The sequence below is a fragment of the Mirounga angustirostris genome, unplaced genomic scaffold (assembly GCF_029215605.1).
Source record: "Mirounga angustirostris isolate CCGP_5_RB_7025 unplaced genomic scaffold, mMirAng1.0.hap1 SCAF_5, whole genome shotgun sequence".
NCBI lineage: Eukaryota > Metazoa > Chordata > Mammalia > Carnivora > Phocidae > Mirounga > Mirounga angustirostris.
The window spans coordinates 136859727-136880577 of record NW_026991713.1 but is presented as its reverse complement, the minus strand read 5'-3'; positions in this window follow the sequence as shown (position 1 = coordinate 136880577).

The window sequence follows — 20851 nt, the reverse complement described above, 5'->3', positions numbered from 1 at the left end:
TTCTGTTATAGCGGCCTGAGCAGACTAAGACTCATGTCCTGTTAGGTGAGAAAAGCCAACACAAAGGATGTACACTGGGGTCCCATCTATAAAAAGGGGACAAGGACCACAACTCATCCACGCTGTTGGACATCAGGTAGGTGATGTCTTGCCCTTGGTGTGGATGCACCTGGAAAGGGATACGGGAACACTCCGAATTTGCTAATAATGATCTCTTTCCACTCTCAGGGCTGGTGATGCAGGTGTGTTCAGTTTGTGAATGGTCATGAAGTTAAAAACTCAACTGGAGAATTCTCACAGTTATTCTCCATGATAACTGATAATATCTTCACGATGATCTGTCTGATAATTTTATTGCTGCCCAAAAGCACCCATCTGATGAAGCCATCCGCCCCCACCCCCGATCCTGGGGCTGCCCTGCCGTCTGTGGGAGACAATGCTCCTCTGTGTTCGGTCACGCAGATGCTTGGCCACTGGGCCCGGAGTGGCAGCCGCGTGCGGCCTGCTGGGTGGAAGGCGCCGATGGATCGCATGGCTCTGCCTGGCCCCTTCCTCGCCTCCTTCCCGGCCTCAGCTCGGCTGCCCCGTCAGCCTGACTCCCAGCGCAAGGAGATGCACTGAGAGCTGGGAACACACCCACTCGTCGTCCCGAACCACAATATCAGCAGCACCACGACCGGGGCCCTCACGTAAAATGAGAAGTAAATATACGTACTGGGCAGCGCAAGAGCTGGGTGCTGTCTGATACCGAGGTAAGCTGACCGGCATGCAAATTGGAACTGGAAACAGGATACAACAAATGTTTAGCAAATGCTGAGATTGGCTCGGGGACTGGGCAAAGGTGGCAAAGGAATCATTGTTGGGACCAGGGGATGGTGGAAAATCCAGTAACCCTACCACATGGCACAGCTGGGAAGGTAGATCACACACCCACGTGACTCGTGGCTGTGGTTGAAGAAGCAGGATGGTAGTAGCATGATTGGTTGATATTCGCTACAGCGGTGAAGGCACTACAGAGAAATGAGCTTGGGAAGGAGTAAGCCTGTTTACGAGAACAGACGAAAGGGAAAGAGATGAGATTGGGTAGAAATTGTGGGAATTTCAGGATTGGAAAATGGAACTATTTCTCATTTCTGAACAGAAAAATAAAATAAAATAAAATAGGGGCACCTGGGTGGCTCAGTCAGTTGAATATCTGGCTCTTGATTTCAGCTCAGGTCATGATCCTCAGGGTCCTGAAATCAGCCCCACATCGGGCTCCCTGCTCAGCGGGGGTCTGTTTCTCCCTCTGCCTCTGCCTCTCCCCCTGCTTTCTCGCTTTCTCTAAAATAAATAATAAAACTCTTTAAAATAAATAAATAAATAAAATAGAGAAGGTGTTTAAGCTGGAAGTCTGATTAAGATTCAAGTCTCCGCCAGAGAAGAACCACGTTGCTGAGCCCCGGGGACTAAACAAATGGCTTTTGTTTTAAGGTTTTTGTGCAGAAAATCTAACTCCGTCATCATGTGACGTCGCTGCCCCCGTGTTGCCGGTCTTCAACGGTGACTGGTTTCCGAGGGTGGGAGGTGGCGCGTGAGGCTGCATTCGGGTGTGTCCTGCATGGGAACTGTGTCACCAGCCTGAGCCCAGAAGGAAGACTCACCCATGTCCTCATGCAATGCGCCATGCTGTTGTGAGCCTTTGAAATTTAGGGTATTTGTTACATCAGCAAAATTGATGGCTAATTAATTTTCAGGTGAGCAGTATTACCCATTTTATAAGATAAAGAAATAGAGGCTCAGAGACGTTAAGTCACTAACCACAGAGGATACAGCAAATGAGCGGGAGAGACTGAATTCAAGGCCAGCCCCTTCTCACTCTAGGGCACAAGGTTCTGCAACCACACCTGAATGGGTAACTTCCCAAAAACAGCACTGAAACGCGTTACATGGATATGTAAATGGGTAACTTTTTAAAAATGCCTTCTCATAGTTTATGCCCGGATCTCACTCAATTGTGAGCTAAAATTGAAGAACCGGCCAATTTTCTAAAAAGCTGTGAACCAATTACAGCTCTTAGTAAAAGTGAGGTTATAAAGAATCCTTGCATTGGAAGATCTTGTTTTTCAACCTGGTGGCTCGATTTAGATGGTTAGTAGACAGTGTGTACTTGCCATTCCCAGCAGCCCTGCTGTTCAGTCTCTAGCTCTGTCAGTGAGGGAGAATTGCCTTCTCTAACCGTGTCATTGCCGGGAGTCACCCACGGTGGCGCATCTAAGACAGATTGAGAGAAAACCCGCACACCATCGGGGCATTTAGACAGCTCACTGCATTAGGTCCGAATTTCTTTGCTGCTCAAATGTTCTCTTAATACTTGTCTGTAAGGTGGAATATTTATTACCTTTTATTATGTTATTTTGTTTTATGAGCTCATGGTTTGTTGGCTAAGAGATGGAAAATAGTCAATGGAGAAGAGCTTGATTTGACTCCGCACGTATCTGTGGAGCAGCTCAGCTCTTCCACGCAGCACTGTATGAGATTCAGAGGCACTGAAAACTCATGTTCTTGCTCTCAAAAATGTGTTGGGGAGGCAGAGTTAGGGCTGTAACGGACACCTTCGATCGGACGTAGCACGGGCTGTGTTGTGTGATTTCACACACCGCTGTTTACTGTCAGCAGAATTACACCTGCTTCAAATGGCGGATGGGGGCTCTTTTCTTTTTTTTTTTAAGATTTTGTCTGTTTAGTTGAGAGAGAGCGTGTGCACACGAGCAGCGGGTGCACAAGCAGGGGGAGCTGCAGTGGGAGAGGGAGAAGCAGACTCCCCGCTGAGCAGGGAGCCCGATGCGGGACTTGATCCCAGGACCCTGAGATCATGACCTGAGCTGAAGGCGGACGCTTCACCGGCTGAGCCCCCAGGCGGCCCGTAGATGGGGGTTCTAAGTGAGTGATGGGTCAGGTGAAAACTTAGATGAAATGGGGTACAGCAGATTAAACTATTAGACTTTTTTCCCCACTTACTGGCCCGGAGGATTACGGCCTGTCCTGTTGTACTGTTATTCTCAGGGCTTAGTATCACCCCAGCCATGGCTGGTAAGAAATTCCAGTAATACGGCGCTTAAAAAAATTGCAAAGTAATTGTTAATAAATTAGCTCATTTGCTCCTTAAAACAGGCCTATGGAATAGAAACGGGTATTATTATTATTATTATTGTGGTGATCCTATTATTCTTTCAGATGAGATCAGGGGTTGCACAATTCACCCACCATGCGGCAGAGCTGAAATGCAAAACCAGGCCTTCTGCCCCCGGATCCCATACTTACTCAGCCTCACCGCATCAGGACCAAGTACATGAGACCCGACTGAGTGTGTATAGCATCCAAGAAAATCTCCAGAAATTGATTTTTTGACCCCCTACTTCGTTCAATGAGATTATTTATTGAGGTTCTGCTCGACGCCAATAACTGGTGTCTGCCTTAAAGACGTAGTAACGACAAAACCTCCTCCTTCGTAGAGCTTCATTCTACGGGAAGCAACAATCCAGTAAGACAGGTAAGTAAAACACGTGCCACGTTAAATAGGATTCAGGTTGAAGGAAACATACTGGAAAGAGCAAATAGTGTGCAGATGGAGTTTTGTAGCTTCCCTCGACCACGCAGTATGTGCTGTGAGCGTATTATGCAGACAACATATTCACATATTTACCTATTTCATACACCCCAGTAGCGTAGGGGTTCTGACAAGTAGGGTTTTAGCTCAGGGCACTTGATTCTACGTTACATATGCGGGACTTTCTAGTCGACATAAATCAGCATCTTAGACAAAACTGAACTTCTTTCTTAAGATTTTTCCATCCTGGAAGAAGAGTTGCATGTAAATTTTAGTTTATTTTTTGATGTAACCAGGGCTATGACTCAATTAAGATATGCCCATCATGAAAATACTCATCAGCGTGAAGTGCTGATTTCCTAGAACACCCTTGGCAATCAGGCCAACCACATCATTGACATGTTTCTGTTTCCACTTGAATAGGCTAAAAAGGGAATCCTACAGGATGTAGACAAAGTCGGGCAATTAAAACTCTTATGGAAAGTTAAATTATCCAGAAGCAACCAAGCATCCCTACATTAAAGAATAGCAGATCAATCATCCATAAAGCACAGCAAATAGGTATGGCCTCAGAAAGAAAAAGGCAGTGGGGGTAAAGAACGTCAGTCAGGTCAACCTTATCTCTCCTGTTCTTCTCAGGTAGGTGTTTGTGGAGCTCAACTTGTATAGAACGCTGAGTGTTTTCAAGAGACAAAGCTGTGTGTTTACTTTGCAGAGAATACCAGTCCTGAACCTTGACTACGCAGGAGAGTAATCTGGGCAGATTTAAAAACGGCCAGGCAGCCAGATTCGACCTCGTAGACTCTGGCTGAGAATCGGCATGAGCTGCTATCTTACTGGGAGAGTCTCGTTTTCATCCAGGGTGGGGCAACATTGAGTGGGGCTCCCAGGACTAAGTGTTACATTCCATGGCACGTAAAGTGGCCACAAAGCAGGCAAGTAGTGCTGATTTCTTGATTGTATTCTTGCTCAGATGCCCCCGGAGGCATGAGCTGTGAGGCTGGAAATTCCTGAGAGTGGCTACCACAGAGGGTCTCTCGTGATGTCCGTTACCCCAGAGGCAGAGTGAAATCCTGTCTATGCTCATAAAAGGTGGATCTGGGCTAATGTTCATGTAAGGTACATGTTCTGCATGTACCTTATATTCTAAAACAGATTTGATTTCAAATATTAGGCTCCATTAGCCCCTTAAACTCCCCATTTTTCTGTATTTAATATTTACCTTTATGATTGTTTCAGGGCACAAAATAAACACAAGAATCCTGTTTGGGCTGGACCCTGTGTTTCAAGTTTTGGTTTGGACAGCATGATCTCAGTACCTAGACACCTTTGTGAGGAGCAATGGGCAGAGAAGAAATTTTGGACAGTGCTGAGGGTGCAAGCTGAGGGGCACTGAAACTCTCTTCAGTTGCTCAAAGCTGTCCTCCTTCTGTGTCACCATCCAGGGAGGTGATGATGAACCATCACCCACTGAAAATGTGCAAAATGAAGCCAGCGCGGCTCACAGAGGCAGCTGTGGTTGTTAGTCATTTGAAGTAGGGAAATCTGATTGGAGAACTCGTTCTGAAAACCCGAGAGCCTCCTGTCGGGAGAAAGCGGGCATCTGGCTCCAGAACCCTCTGCGCTAAGGGGCTAGATGGTCCTGCTTTGATCCTCAAGTCCCGCTTGTAGGCTGGATGCTGCAAAGAAGAGGGACAGTGGTCAGCATCGCTTAAAAGTGATTCTTAAAATAAATTATAAATGTTTCTCTGCTTCTGCCTTTTCTTCTCCCACTCAGTAGCACCGCTCCTGCAGCCCCCGGTGAGAGCAGGTGCACGTGCTGCCATCCGACGTACAGATGAAGAGAGCACGGCCAACGCCTGCAGGCAGCACCGGGTTAATGATGGGCACGGGGCTCTAGGACGGTGTTAGACAAATGGCAAAACGTTCGCTGGAGCGGGTCAGCCCCCAGAACAGAAATGCTCTAGGAAAGAATGATGGGACATCTAGAAATCATGTTAAATGTAGGACTGGTTGTCGACAGCTCTGGAGATGTTTAACCTAGAGAAGAGGTCTGATGCAAGACACCTGCCTTCATATATATCTGAAAGTGTGTGGGATAGAAGAAGGATCCGGTACCCTCTAAGCAGTGCCAGAAGATACCAGGACCAATATTAACAAGTGGGAACCACAAAGAATTATCGTTAGACCCACAAAAAAGTAAATCCTGGTGACACCACCAGCTCTGAAATGATGTTCATGGAGAAGCAAGGGGATTTCCCAACAGCAATAGCCAAGGTGGTGCCCTTGCAGGGGACGGACAGGTAGGACCTAATCCACACCCAAGTCCATCCAGCTGCAAGGGCTCAATTGCATTTTATCATCAACCTCAGCAGGATCTCACGGACAGTGCGCCCATCCTCTGAGCGACTTAGCCTTTCCGCTCGTTTACTGCAACACTTTCTGGAACCGAGGAAGCTCCTTCCCCAGCCTGGCTTCAGGAGAGCAGCAATGACTACATTTGATGCCAGCAGGACTTCTTCCTCCTCGCGTGTTACTCACATCACAAATGAGGCTGGATTTGCATTTCACACAGCATCCTATGATGTCAGCCTCCCAACACGCGGCACGCCGGCGCCGCCATGAATTGCATTATCTCTAATGGTTCATCGGGTCTGAAATTTCGTATTTGATCTTGTTTTATTATCTTTTCCAGCTATATTCTATACCTAATTTTTCCCTGAAATGAGCATTATTGATTTACTTATTAAATATTGTCTGCCTACTGTGAATTTTTCACATAAGCAGTATGATGAATCCTTTTTAGAAAATAATGATCATCCGCAGCACAATGCCTGAAATACCAGACTCTCAAGGAGATCTGGTTGGACTTGAGCTACATATGGAGTATAAAAACCATCCTGGCCTCTCCCGGATAAAAGCTTACACACTGATTCTATCTCCTTGAGAAAAAGAGTAATCAATAAGTGATTATATTCCCAAAGTAAATTACGTTTCAGGTTTTGTTCTGTCCAGAGCAGTTAAGGAGTGATGGGCACCGCAGGTTAAATCTAAGGGCAGAAGAGGGACTGGCTAAGGTGTCTGTGGCCGAGGGGGATTCGGGATACCTGTGACAGCGAAGAGCAGGATCAGCATGTCTTCATGAGTCAGATGTCCCTTCCTGAATTATACCTCTAGCTAAAGCTCACCCTCTGTGGAACGGAAGACGAAGACCATCCCAGCACTCTACCTTCTCATGTGGAAGGTGTCCCTCCCGGTCTGGACAATCCCAGGGTCTCAGCATGTCCAGACCTCCAGGCTCTCGTCTGAAGGACCCTCCCCAGGATGCACCAGCCTCCACACTCCTCCTCAGCTGCTGGTGCCGCCGGGTAGCCGCCCTGCACCGTGGACCTCCTTCAACACCGTGGCTCAGACCGTCACCACCGGCTTTTCCTCATGAGTCACAGACGACTCGGTGGGTGGCGGGACCTAGATGTCACGGGCTGCCTTGACCTCTGACCTCTTCCAGAAGATAGAAAAATCAAGTCTCCTGGTTCATTTTAGAAAGGTAATAGAACCTGGCATTAATGCCTGGTGGAAGGGAATAAAGAACAAAACTCCACACTTATTGTTTCTGATCTCACAGGTGGCTGCACGCCCCCAGAGGGGATGCTGAGAAGCCAGGGGCTGTGGTGGAGGACCCACAGCCTCTACTTCTGGCCCCGATTGCTAGTTCACGCTGTGGAGATTTGTATCTGCAGCAGTGTGTGTGCTTGTTGTGTGTGTGTGTCCTCCAATGAGAAGCCCAACTGAGATGCTACAAGTCCATTAAAAAGAACAACAAGCAAGTGGAGAGGAAGCAACTCAGACTGGGAAGGATTATTTGCAGCAAATCCATACAGAAAGCACTAATACCCAGAATATTTAAGAAGCTCCCACAAAACAAAAGGAAAAGGGACAAAAAAAGAAAAGTAGTGAAAGGCTATAAAGAGATGATCAGAAGGAGAAATACAAGTGGCCAATAAGCATATGAAAGCTGGACAATGTCGTCAGTACAAAGGAGAATGCAAAACATAAAAACCTCAGGATCTCTGGCTTATCATATTATCGGAAATTCTAAACACTCATATATTATGGGGAAACCAGGGTGAAAATATCTAACAAGTTTTTGTGAAAGACAATTTAGCAATATTCATGAACATTTTGTCATTACATATTTTTACCGCACAATTCTCTGTCAGTTGGATTTATCTAGTGGAAACGTGTCTCTGTTCAAAAATGTGTTCGTTGCAGCATTCTTATTATAACCAAAAAATTAGAGACCACACAATGTCCACCGGAGCTAGATGAAATGTCTCAAACCTCAGGTCCAAGTGCATTTACCTACTAGGATGTGAATATCGTATAGGAACAGAACCGGATAAATCCATAGCAACACAGGAAGGGGAGGAGGGCATAAGCAGAATAGGAACTGGCAGATTCCTGAACCATGGAAGCCAGATGAGGTGAGCCAGCACAGAGGGGGCCGTGCCTTGTCCTTGAAAAGGCAACAGGGAAGGGATTCCTGCCTCAGTGGCCGGTTGCTTGCCCTGGATAGACGGAGCTGGATGGCTCTTCCCGATTCAGAGGGAAATCGAGAATCAGGGCTGAAATGCAGGGACATGGTCAGGTCTGATGCCAGGAGCTCAGGGATTTTCTCTGTCTCTGTTTTCTCAGTGATTACCAGCCACCACTGGGGCTCCAGCTAAGGGCTGGGGATCTGGAGAGCCGGGGAGTGAATGGGGTCGGGAAATGAAGTGTGGGGGGCCACGGTCACTTGAAGCAGACACACATGATTTTAAGGAAGCCTGTTAGCATGGTGCGTGTCCCCCAGGCTCGTCAGCGGCAGGGCGAGCCATCCTGTGCAAAGGTGTGATTTTGGTGTCCGCCAGGCAAAGGAGGAAGGAAAATGTGAGTACTATGAGAGATGGGGAAAAGGTGACAGAGCCAGTAGGTTTTAAAAGTCAGCATCTAAGGAAAGCAGGCAAGGAAGCAGAAAGGCAGTGGTCAGAGAGGAGGGCTTGCTGCTGAGTGTCAGAAGACTTTCCGTCACTGGCCATGATGACTGAGGACAGAGGAGAGAGGCTGAGGAATGGTGACTGAGAAGTCACCTCCAGGACCTGGGCCAAGCATGGTGCTGAGGGCAGTGACCGTGAGCCAGGAGGGCAGGGGAGCAAGGACTGAGGTCACAGGAGTTAAGCGGAGGCTTCTGGGGAGGGAGGTGGCATGGAAGTGACCAGGAGAGAGAGAAATGCAGGGAAGTGACCAGTAATCCCCCCACCCTGGGGTCCAATAGGAGGAGCTGTGGGAGACAGAAAATCTCTTGGGGAGATGTGAGAGACGTGTCTGGGGGAATCCAAGTTTCAAACTGCTCCCCGGACAGGTGCTGCTGGCTTTGGGGGAAGCACCATTTGTACACAGTCCCATGTTAAGTGATGATAACACACCCAGCCCCGTCTGTGATGTTCTAGTAACACTATGCACACATTGGACAAACAAAACTTCACCCATACACTCCTGAATGTCTCCAGGGCTGCAGCATGAAGGGAAAGGCAGTTTTCGGGAAGTGATGGAGGACATGCACAATGCTGCAATGTTGCCAGAGGGGGCTTGAGCCCCAGAGGAGCCACGGGGTGGGCGAGAGGGTGGTGCTGTGTCTTCTTGACTGGGCTGAGGGCACCCAGAGAGGTGGCACCCTTCTCCTGGATGCATCCGTGGGGGAGTTTCTGGGAGAGATGGGCATCTGAGTCTGTGGACTGAGCAGAGGAGATGGCCTGCCCCAGTAGGGGCTCCCCCACTCCACTGGGGCCCTGAGTAGGACAAAAAGGTGAAGGAAGGGAGGAGTCAGCCTCTCTGCCTCAGCTGGGACTTCCCTCTTCTCCTGACCCAAAGCCTCAGCCCCCAGTTTTCAGAACTTTGGAATCAGAATGGATCACATTACTGACTTTCCTGGGTCTCCAGTGTGTAGATGACAGACCATGAGACTTCTCCTCCTCCAGAACCACAGGCACCGGTTCCTATAATAAATCTCCCACCTGTCCATCCATGTATCCATCTGTCTATCCACCCATCCACCCATCCATCTATGTATCCATCCATCTATGTATCCATCCATCTATGTATCCATCTATATCCATCCATCCATCCATCCATCCACCATCTGTCCACCCATCCATCCATGGATCCATCCATCCATTTATCCATCCATCCAACTACCCATCCATCCTTCTGTCCATCCATTCATCTGTCCTTTCATCCATCCATCCATCCACCCATCCATCCATCTATCCATCCATCCATGTATCATATCCATCCATTTATCCATCCATCCATCCTTCCATCCATCCATCCATCCATCCATCCATCCATCCATCCATCCATCCATCTATCCACCTATCTATCCATCTGCCCATCCATCTATCTATCCACCCATCTATATATCTATCCTATTGGTCTTGTTTTTCTGGAGAACCCTGACTAACACAGAGATTTAAGGGGTAACTGGGAGTCTTGAGCTCACTGTGGGACAGAAGACATGATGAAATTGGCCTCGATGGCATCGAGGTGAGTGGTAGATGTGGCTGAGTGAACCCAGGTGAGCCTGAGTGCAGAACATCCACAGACGAGGGTGGCCCAGTATGGGTGTGTGAGCATAGTGAGGAGGGCACGCGTGCAGGGTTTCAGCAGACCCTGTTGCTGCCCCCTGGAATCCCAGCCTCACTACCAGGTTTGTCTGTCTGGGGTGGCCTATTATCATTCTCCTATTCACACCACCCAAGAACATCCTTACTCTTCCCTCTTCCTGTAGAGCTTTTCTCCCCCAAGAGCACTGCTCACTGATCTTGGAAATATCACAGAGGTGGTGCGGCCCCTCCTTCCCTCATTCTTGGGGCTGATGAAACTTCACACCCATCCCTATTAGCACTCTGAATGGCAATTTTGTAGTTATCTCTTTTATTTATTATACTGATAGACTTTGAAGACAGGAGACATGTTAGGCATCTCCATACCTTAACTGAGTACCCAGCATATGACAGACATTCAGTAAAGGATGGGTGCGTGATGAGAAGGAAGAAAAGGATCCAATATCCATAGCCCCTGGATGAGGATGGGGAGAGAGAGAGAGAGAGAAAGGAGAGATGGATGGTAAGGGGAGGAAAAGAAGCAAGGGAGGAGGAAAAAAAGAGGAAGGAAGGAAGGAAGGAAGGAAGGAAGGAAGGGAGGAAGGGAGGGAGGAAGGGAAGAATTCCATCCATTGGGCCATTCCTAAATGACATAATAAGCAAAACAGGCACAGTATCTGCCTCCTGCCCCCATATCCCTATTATGGTTCAGAATGTGCCAGGTTATGTTCTAGAAACAAATTAAACCCGGGATCTGCAAGATTTGCATGAAGGATTATTTCCTATTTGCAGTCTTGGAGGGGAGTGGTGGGGAGGGCTGTGTTCCACGCTGTCCCTGGGGCCCCAGGCTGATGGAGGTTGCAATTGCTGGTGGCCCCGTAGGGGTGGGGAGAGAGCCAAGGGTCCCACAGAAGCTTCCATACCTTTCTGCCCACTGGACAGAATTAGTGGCAGGGTCCCGCCGGACTGCAGGACGACTGTTGGGAAGAATTGGGCATTCAGGGAGCACTAATGTTTCCCGTTCCTGACACCTGCTCAACCCACCACAGCTGGGGAATGAAGTATTAACGGAATGGAGTGTTAGGGGGAACCACAGCCCCTCTTAGGATTGGTTTCCATGCGAAGAGTGGGCTTTTGATGAAGAAAAGGCGTAAAAAACAAAGCTCCAGAAAGCAAGATGCCTCCATGCAGAAATGTGACCAGACGTGGGGTTGTCAATCCAGCCATGCAGATGGCACTGGGTGCACGCGAGAAAATCCACATGGCAGCAACAGAGAGGCTGGCAAGAAGCACAAGTCGAGGTATGGTGCAAATGGGAAGCAGAAGCCCCACTTCATGCTGCCCTATGTGTGAGGACTGCATCCTTTCGTGAACAGTAACCAATTAATTTACTCGGCACCTTTGTAAGCTATCAATTATTAAGAGCTAAGCAATTAGTGTGCAGGAGAACGAAGGCATCCAGCCAAAGCCCAGGCAGCGTGAAATTAGGGACCACACAGAAGAGGCATGCAGATCCTAATCCTTTCCAGAGGGTTCTGCCGAAAATCATCCAAGTTATCAAAGACCCAGAGGAGACACTGCTAATCTCCTAGTCATTCTGCTCCAGGAAAGCCCATTTAAGGTTAGAGATCATAAGAGAGGAAAGACCTCATTTAAGAACAGAATGGAGAGTATCGTGTGCTTTTCCTGCACCTTCCTCCTGAGCCTGACTGAGCATCTCTACTGCTCTGTGCTGAGATCCCACCCACTCCACCCCCAGGAGGAGGGTGATCCCCCGGGGTGGGCGGCCACAGGGAACCACAGTCAAGGGAAACCTCAGCCTCCACACCCGCCCCCTCTTAAACCATCTCCCTCCTCCTGCCCTCTGTTCTGTCATGCTGTGCGGTGGTCTGAGGTTTCCTGACCCTTCCTGGTAACACTCCACACTCCACATAGTTCCCTCAGTGAGGAATGCAAAATTCCAGACAGACAGACACACCCATCAAGGGTAGTTAAGGGTCACAGGACACAGTGGAAGGTGCACGCACACACACACACACTCACACTCACACTCACAAGGGTATCATTTATGCCCACGATGAGGACTGACTAGCAGACAAGGATTTATTTTTATGCCACAGGAAGGGGAGCCATGGAAGGTGTCAGGTCAGGAAGTGAGATGGGTGGGTTTACATTCCCAGGGTCACATTCTGAAGGCAGGGGCGTGTAGGACCGAGGAGGGTACTCAGAGAGAGGCTGCAGAAGCAGGTGCATCTGAGGGGGCAGGCTGGGGTGACAGCCTCCGGTGTGTGTGCCCCACGAGCATGCAGGGGCCTACGAGGGAAAGCCTGAGAGATTTCCTGGATCAGGGGACACAGAGAGGGGTGACAAGAGAAAGCCGGCTAGGGTCAGTTCCCACATCCTCTGCCTAACCTCCACCCATCAGACCTCATTCCCCTCTCTGTCCACTCTGTGTGCCCCTTCATCCCCTGTCCCTGGGAAGCTGTTCAGGGTCCCTCTCACGTTCCCAGGGGGCTATGGTCCCACCCTCTCGCTCCTCCTACGAGGGGCCATTCACAGGCTCAACAGCGCTTGGCAAGAAACCGGCAAAGGAAGTTTGTGGGACAAGCTGCATCCCAGGCGGTCATGGACAGTCCTGGCTGGGTACCAGCTCCAGACCTTGACAGCCTTGGTGGGAACACCGGCGTGCACCTGTTAGTCATGGGAAACCATCGGGAAATGACCCCAGTGTGCGGGTCATACACTCAGTTACACAGTATCTATTACGTAGGTCGTTTGTAACCATTAGTAACTTCCGTTCTCCACACGATCTGCCGCCCTGCAGAATAGTTCTGGTTCCCAGGTCGCAGGAGGCACAGGTGGTGACTGACGCGTGGGCTCAGAGTTCGTGGATAAGGTAGAACGTTGCAGACGGACCCATCTTCCTCACCCCGCTCATTTCACCGCGCTGAAACGCACGTCTGCAGCTCCATTCTGCGCTTACAAGAGTGGCAAAGCGGTATTCTGAAAATCCCACACACCAAAACCCTGCCGGCTAGTTTTAGATGCACCCGTGACCTAAATAGTTGCCTCAAATCTTCTTGAACGTCTCCATGGCATTTTTTCCAGAGACAGATCACGAACAACGTCATTATTGCTATGGGTCATTTTGAAAACAATCATTTAATGAAAGACCCAGGCGATTCCTGCCAGCTCACAGCACCCCCACCCCCCGCAAAAAAAATCCATGAAGTGAGGTTGATGTGGAACGGGGCCACATTATATATAATCAAAGGAACCGCGGAGGGTGTGTCGAAGCTGTCAATAAAATGGAATGTGTTACCACCTTAGCCGCAGTTTCGCCGGCCAGGAAACTGCCTCTGGCAGAAAGCAGGGCTGGCTCACCCGATCCATCTCCGTACAAAGAGGAAGACACAAGGACATTTTTCCTCCTCCATGCAATGTGTGGCAGTCCACGTGGCTGACCTGGAGTCGCAGTGAGTAATTTTAAAAAGGCTTATCATTATCCTGACAAAATGCTACGGAGGTGCGCGTGATCCATTTGCTAATGGTGTCGTCAGGGAGGAGGGGGAGCGGGGGTGGCAGGCGTGTCCCTGTGATGTTCATTACTGCACACACATGCAGGACACGCGGCTGGCAGGCTGTGCGGCCGGGGAGCCTGTCTCTGCCCCCGCGGCTGGTCCCATCGGCAGCCCCCAGACATGCTTCCATCCTTCACTGTTGTCGCCTTTCCTTGCCCGGCCTGCATGTGAAATGCAGAATGGTGCTCTTCCGCCCTTTTGTTTTCTTTCCTTTTATTATTATTATTTTTTTTCTTCGTTGTCTTTCTCCTGTGTGTTTTCACAAATGCCCTCAGAGAAACCCCTGGACACGTTCATCTCAGGAGGGCTCCTTCTGGTAGAGCGTTTCCCTTCCTGTAGGATAACCTCAAAAGCCTTGCACATGGCCCCATTCTAGGACAACAGGGTGCCTGGAAAATCACTGTTTTAACAGATCCTCGGGGTTCCAGGGTGCTCTCCACAAGGACAATGATAACCTCCTTGTAATGCCGTCTGAGGGCTACAAATAATGTATGTGAAACACCTAACACAGTCCCTTAGTGCAGGTAAGTACTCAGTACCCGGGAGTTCTTTTTAGCAAGGATCACCTGAATGTATCGGATTGTGTGAAAACGTGTTAATTCAAATGTTGCATTTGTAAAATCATCAAGTCACCTCCAACATGTAAGATAATAAATTGAACTAGAGGATCTGTTTAGAAACCCAACTCTACATTGCAAAACAGAATGATTGGTTGTGGAATCATGCACTGAATGGAGTAAAATAACAATGCGCCTCCCAGTATTTTCAATAAGCTAGGCAGTGCACCAGTCAGCCAAGGTAGCAAAGCTTACCCAGGAGACAGGTGGTTTGGATTCCAATCCTCTGATTCACTTGGGGAAAACAATTTCTCATTGATAATATATCACAAAAGCAGCCACCCCTTGTAGGATTGTTTTGAGGATTAAATGGCTCCGTATGATCAATATGTGTCCAGTGTGGAGCCTGGCACTCCAAATGTGTATTTGTATTTTCCATTTTATTTCTGCTCAAAAGAAGCCTCAAGCCATGATGGCCCCCTAGCCACGAAGTGCTGAGGTTCTGTATAGACCTCACCATCCCTCTCTATTTGCACAAGTTCTCCTATTTCACGTGGGAATCAAGCACAAATGACAGTATGCTTACTTAACTTTAAACCTGGCTCTCTCATCTTCCTTTCTAGAATAATATAGCAACCGAAGCAGGCAAACTAAATGAGAGAAAACCTTAAGATTCCACACAGATCTAAAGTTCATAAATTGGTCAGAGACTCTACATCTCTGTTTTATATGGTTACTCAAGAAGCCAGCAGGTTATGGGCGCCTGGGTGGCTCAGTTGGTTAAGCGACTGCCTTCGGCTCAGGTCTGATCCTGGAGTCCCTGGATCGAGTCCTGCATCGGGCTTCCTGCTCGGCAGGGAGTCTGCTTCTCCCTCTGACCCTCCCCTCTCTCATGTGCTCTCTCTCATTCTCTCTCTCTCAAATAAATAAATAAAATCTTAAAAAAAAAAAAAAGCCAGCAGGTTAATCACCTACAGGTTTGCTCATGTAGAGTTATCCTGGTTTTGGTCTGCCCAAAGATGCTTGACCAAGAGAGTGCATGGCTGCAAAATTCCTCACTGGAGCTCATTAAGGCAGGTGCAGATCTGCTGATGTCTGGGGGAGGAGGTGCCCAGGGGGACGGGGACATCCAGGTAAACCTCGTGTGAGGGAGGGAAGCTGGTGAGATTATAACCAATGTACTCAGTTGTGTAGTTAAATCGCTGAGTGGGATTTGGGATTTGTAACAAGAGTAATAATTGTAATAAGTTAGGCAAAGATATTTGGATACAAGACTATGTTGAAAGAGAGACCCTGGAATTTAAGAGGAAAAGAAGAGAAGATGGAAGGAAGGGAGAGGAGATAAATTAATTCAGTAAAACTGAGGAGAGGGAGGATTGGTGCTGAACCTGAACCCTCCAGATAACCTCTTTATTTCTGTGAATGTCCACAAAATAATTATAAAAATGCATGATGTGCAACAGTGGGGATAAATATTAGACAACACAAATTTACCTATTCGATCTACTCTAGCCTGTACTTAGAGACCCCTGTGGTTGCTGGGGGCCAAAGTTCCAAGATTACTTTGTGAATGAGGTAAGACATTCAAAAGCCATCAAAGAATATAAAGATATTTGTCTCACAAAAAATGATTAAAGAAAATGAAACACACTGGAAAAAATACTTGGAATTCATACAATGGACAGAGGATTAAACACGGTCTTCTACAAGCTAATAAATATGAGCAAATAACACAACAGGAAAGATATGATATTAACAATTTCCAGAAGAGAAAAAATAAATGACTTATAAGTACAGGAGGGGTACGGTGATAACTCACTACTTACCAAATGAATTAAAAGTAAAGTTAATAATTCAATGTGGTTGTTCACTGAAGAAGGTCATAGAAGTTTCTTAAAAGTCATAACATCAGTAAAGAGGAGACCGTGGTCAAAATGGTACTCTCATACTTGACACGGTGAGGGTAAGAATCACTACAAACTTTTAGGAAAGTAATCTTGAGATAATTACTAAATTAAAAGTGCACTGATGCCTTGACCCAACAATCTTGATTTTGGTAAGCTCTTTTGGAAAAAAAAAAAAAAAAAAAAGGAAAAAAAACCTGCAGGTACAAGAATATATGTATGCATAATCTACTATTACCCGTAATGGCAAGCAGAACAAATCCAAGGCAGAAATATCTGTCAATGTGGAAATGGTAAAGTAAATTGAAACTTCTATACCTGGAGAATGTTAGACAGCTATTTCTAAACTGAGTTATCTATTATTGACCTGGAGGGAGACGGATGGATGGATGGATGGATGGATGGATGGGCGGATGGACGGATGGATGCATATTATACTTCAGTGAGAAAAGCAAGTGTGAATTAATGTGAGTGCCCACATTTTTGCAAAATAAGCTATAATATAACCTATATCTGTGTGCGTGTGTGTGTGTTTGAGACACTACGGAGAAAGTATTGACCAGATATAAACCAGGCAGGTAAACTTGGTTACATCACAAAAGTAGAACAATGACAAAAATCGCTGATTATAATTGCTGATTATAAAAGATTTTAATAATCTTTTGTTTCTCCCCTAGTTAACATGAGTCTATTATTTTAACAAGTTAAAATAATTAGCATAATAAATATATGTAAGTCTTTATTTATATAGTTATATATATATAACTATATATTACATTTATAAATATATGTAACTCTAAAAGACTTACATATATTTATTATGCTAGTTATTTTAACCTTCCTTCACAGAATTCTGTATGATAAATTCTAAACTTCCAGTAACGATTTGATCCAGGGAAAGGTCTGGCCGCACCGTTCAGTCCTACCTAAAACACTGAAGTGAGTAAGAGCCAGAGGAAATCAGATGAGAAGATGCTCAGAATGCCCCTCGTGGTGCACAGGAAGACAAGTATCAGAGACATAAACCAATTTGCCTAGAATTACATAGGTAAATCCATCTTCTTTCTGGTGAAGCAGGAACAAAGACTAAAAACGGAATTCTAGCCAGGACTGCTGCAGGTGAGGCCCGAGGCAGCCCGGTCCTTATCCCCCCAGGGGAAGCCCCTCACCCGTATGACTGGCACAGTGCTGAGATGCACCAGCACCTTCTGTGGAATCCAAGTATCCCAGAGACTAACATGTTAAGTCAGCGTCCATCATTAACACCTTAATGTGATCAATATCTTGTGGGGGGCTTCCTTCTGTAAGAACAGCCCTTCCGTGAAAAGCCAGTGAAGGGATAGATGCCTGGGGGGTGGGGGGCGGGTGCTGAGAGGACTAGAAGAGAAAGGATTTGGTTGAGGACCATCTGGAGACATATAGATTGATCTCCAGAAGGGAAAAAGTGGGGAACGCTGTTCTATTTTGCTCGGACCTCTTTACGTCCTGCAGATCTTCCATGCAAACTCTCCGCCCCTGCCAGATGCGTCTCGAGGCCATCAGGAAAAGAGCTTTGAGCTTCACCCCCAACTCGATCTCTCCTTTGCAGAGCTCCACCTCTGAGGTGGGATGGCCCTGCGGTCACAGTGCTGTGCGGTCTCTGTCCCTGGACCTCTCTGATCCCCTGCTTCTGCATCTGTGCCAGGAGAAACAGTCATAGAACTAGCTCCGAGGCTGATTGTCAGGAAGAAGTAGGAAGATCATATAGAGTGCTGGCCCCAGGGCCTGCTACCCCTGCACACCCGTGTGCACAACCAATATTAGCGGGTGGGTGTTGCTGTTTCTAGAGCTGGGGAATGGTTCGTCCGCCTTGGTAGTTCCCAGCTAATCTTTGACCCTGCCCACATCCAGCTCCTTCCTTGGCCACACCTCTACCCCACGTTCGATATCAGACCGACGCCACTCTCTAGACTGCTGATCAGTGTTCCTGGCACAAACTGATACACCGCTTCCCACTGGAAATGTAAATACTGTGTGCACGCGAGTGTGTATGTGTGTTCACGTGTGCTCGTGCACGTGCATGTATGTGTGTGCATGTGCTCGTGTATGCATGTGTGCACATGTGCACGTATGCATGCATGTGTGCTCATTTGTGTGTGTGCACGTGTGCTGGTGTTTGTGTGTGTTTGCATGTGCACATGTGTGTATGTACGTGTGTGCATGCACACATGTGTGCTTGCGTGCATATGTGTGTGCATGCGTGTTTGTATGTGTGCACACACACAGGCGGATCACAAACTCCGGGGAAGCGTGCATCCTGGTTCACACTCCCGTCGTGCCCCTCACCTCACCCTTACACTTCCTGCAGGCACCCACTGAATACCTGTGGGAGGAACCCATCTGTCACTGTCATTCTGACGCGTTAACCTTCCTTCACATGGTTTATGCTTCCTGTAAAGACTGAGCCTGTGTCTTTGCAAGAGACACAAGAGAGTTCAGACGTAATTTTTTTCCAAATAGGATCAATTGTCACTATATTTGTACTTCAAAATTAAACTATTATTTTCCTTGTTAGGGCTTTTATACAGACGTATTGTTGAGACACCACACAGCAGAGGCCAGGCTTCAGGTAAGACCTGGACACAGGCTCTGTGTAGCCAGCTCCCATATTTTACAAAATAAAGCCAGTGATTTTCATTTTTATAGGGAAAACCTAAATGTCGGGCTCCCTGTTAAAAGTCCTAGCTGACCGCAGAGAGCCCCTGTCCCCTCAGGGCTGAAGTCTGAGGGCTTGATTAGCGACTCAGATCAGCTAGGCCCACCCTCCGTGTACCTGCACCCCCCCCCCACTCCACCCCACGTGCTATCTGCACAAACACTAGTTTCTGGCCTGATTTCTCCTGTTTCCGTTAGGGCTTCTGCAGGCACCTGGCGGGGGCCGGGGGGCCAGGGGGGCCCTCCCCTGGCACAGATGATTCTCAGCAGTTAAATATGCCTCCATGAGAGCCCACGTCCCGCAAACAGCTTCCAGACACGCCTTGCACACATACCATAGTTCTTGAAAACAGTTACATTGAATCGTTTCCCAATATTTTAAACTTCATCTTCTGAATGTGAATAGTTAGCCTAAAAGTTCGTCATTAGCCTGCTGTACACTTAAGTGGCTACTTCATAAAATGGGACAAGGTTACGATTGCGATTTAGCGGGAACTCCCAGCCTCCCGTAATTTCTGTGATATTTCCAAAGGACGCTCATGCCGTAAAAGGCATTACATGGCAATGCGATTCACAATTTAAGACTTCAGGCAAAACAAGAATTCTGTCCGCAAGATCTATGCACCTTCTTCGGAACCATATTCTCTCAACTTCCAGAAGGAATGAATGCACAAGTCTTAGAAGCTTCTGACTTATAATAATCAACCAGCACATTACCAGGATGTTGATTCAATTTTTCCTTACATTTCTATGTTCTTTTTTTTAAACCTAAGAAATGAAAACTGCATGGCTAACTGTTTTCTGTGACAACAAAGCCCCATTATTCTGAGAGTGTGTGTTCCCATACATAAGACCAGGAAAAAAGAGAATATTTGGGAGCTTGTTTTAAGGAAAGAAGCAACTGCAAGTAACAAGTAGTATTTGGCAGTTTATGTTCTGTTAGGGAAATAGATCACAAGTTAAAAAATCATGACCATAATTGATAATCTTACTTCTGAACTCACCAGTCTCCCAAGGATGCTTGTGAGACCAACAAAGGGAACGTTTGTGACGGATAACCATTACGCAGGCGCCCAATCATTACAGAGAAATATTTCTAAAAAATGGATGGAAAGGGGGCTTAACACATTGCTTCTGGCAACAGTAGTTATTAGGGGCTAGGTAGAAGAAAAAGTATATTGTAATGTACCAAAAGCTTTCAGCATACAGAAGAATGACAGGAATTTTTTCTTAGTTATTGATCCAAATATATCTTAATTTTTTTTAAAGATTTTATTTATTTATTTGACAGAGAGAGACATAGTGAGAGCAGGAACACAAGCAGGGGGAGTGGGAGAGGGAGAAGCAGGCTTCCCGCCGAGCAGGGAGCCCGATGCAGGGCTCGATCCCAGGACCTGGGATCATGACCTGAGCCGAAGGCAGACGCTTAACGACTGAGCCACCCATGCGCCCCAAATATATCTTAATTTTAAAAATTACTCTTATAAATATCATTCTGTTATTTCTACAAAGGATATTCCTTTAAACTGGCTACAACTCAAATGTCAGCTAATAGATATAAATAAGGAATGATTGTTAGAGAATATATACATTCAGTTCATGTATAGATGATCACCTAATGTTCTAATAAATTATTTATGGTCATTACCGATTGTCAACAACAGGAAACATGCCTGAATGGTACAAATATACCGATTCACGGATAACTCCACTTTCTTGGCTGAAGTCCATTTTTTGAAGCATTTCCAAGGTATGTGTTTTGTTTGGTTTGGTTTTTCAGGGAAGAGTAACAAGGAAGGTGCCCATGCAACTTCATTATCTACAAAGGAAAGAATTTCATTCTGTCCATTGACAGCATTGCTTTACTCTGCCCCTAAGGACGGTC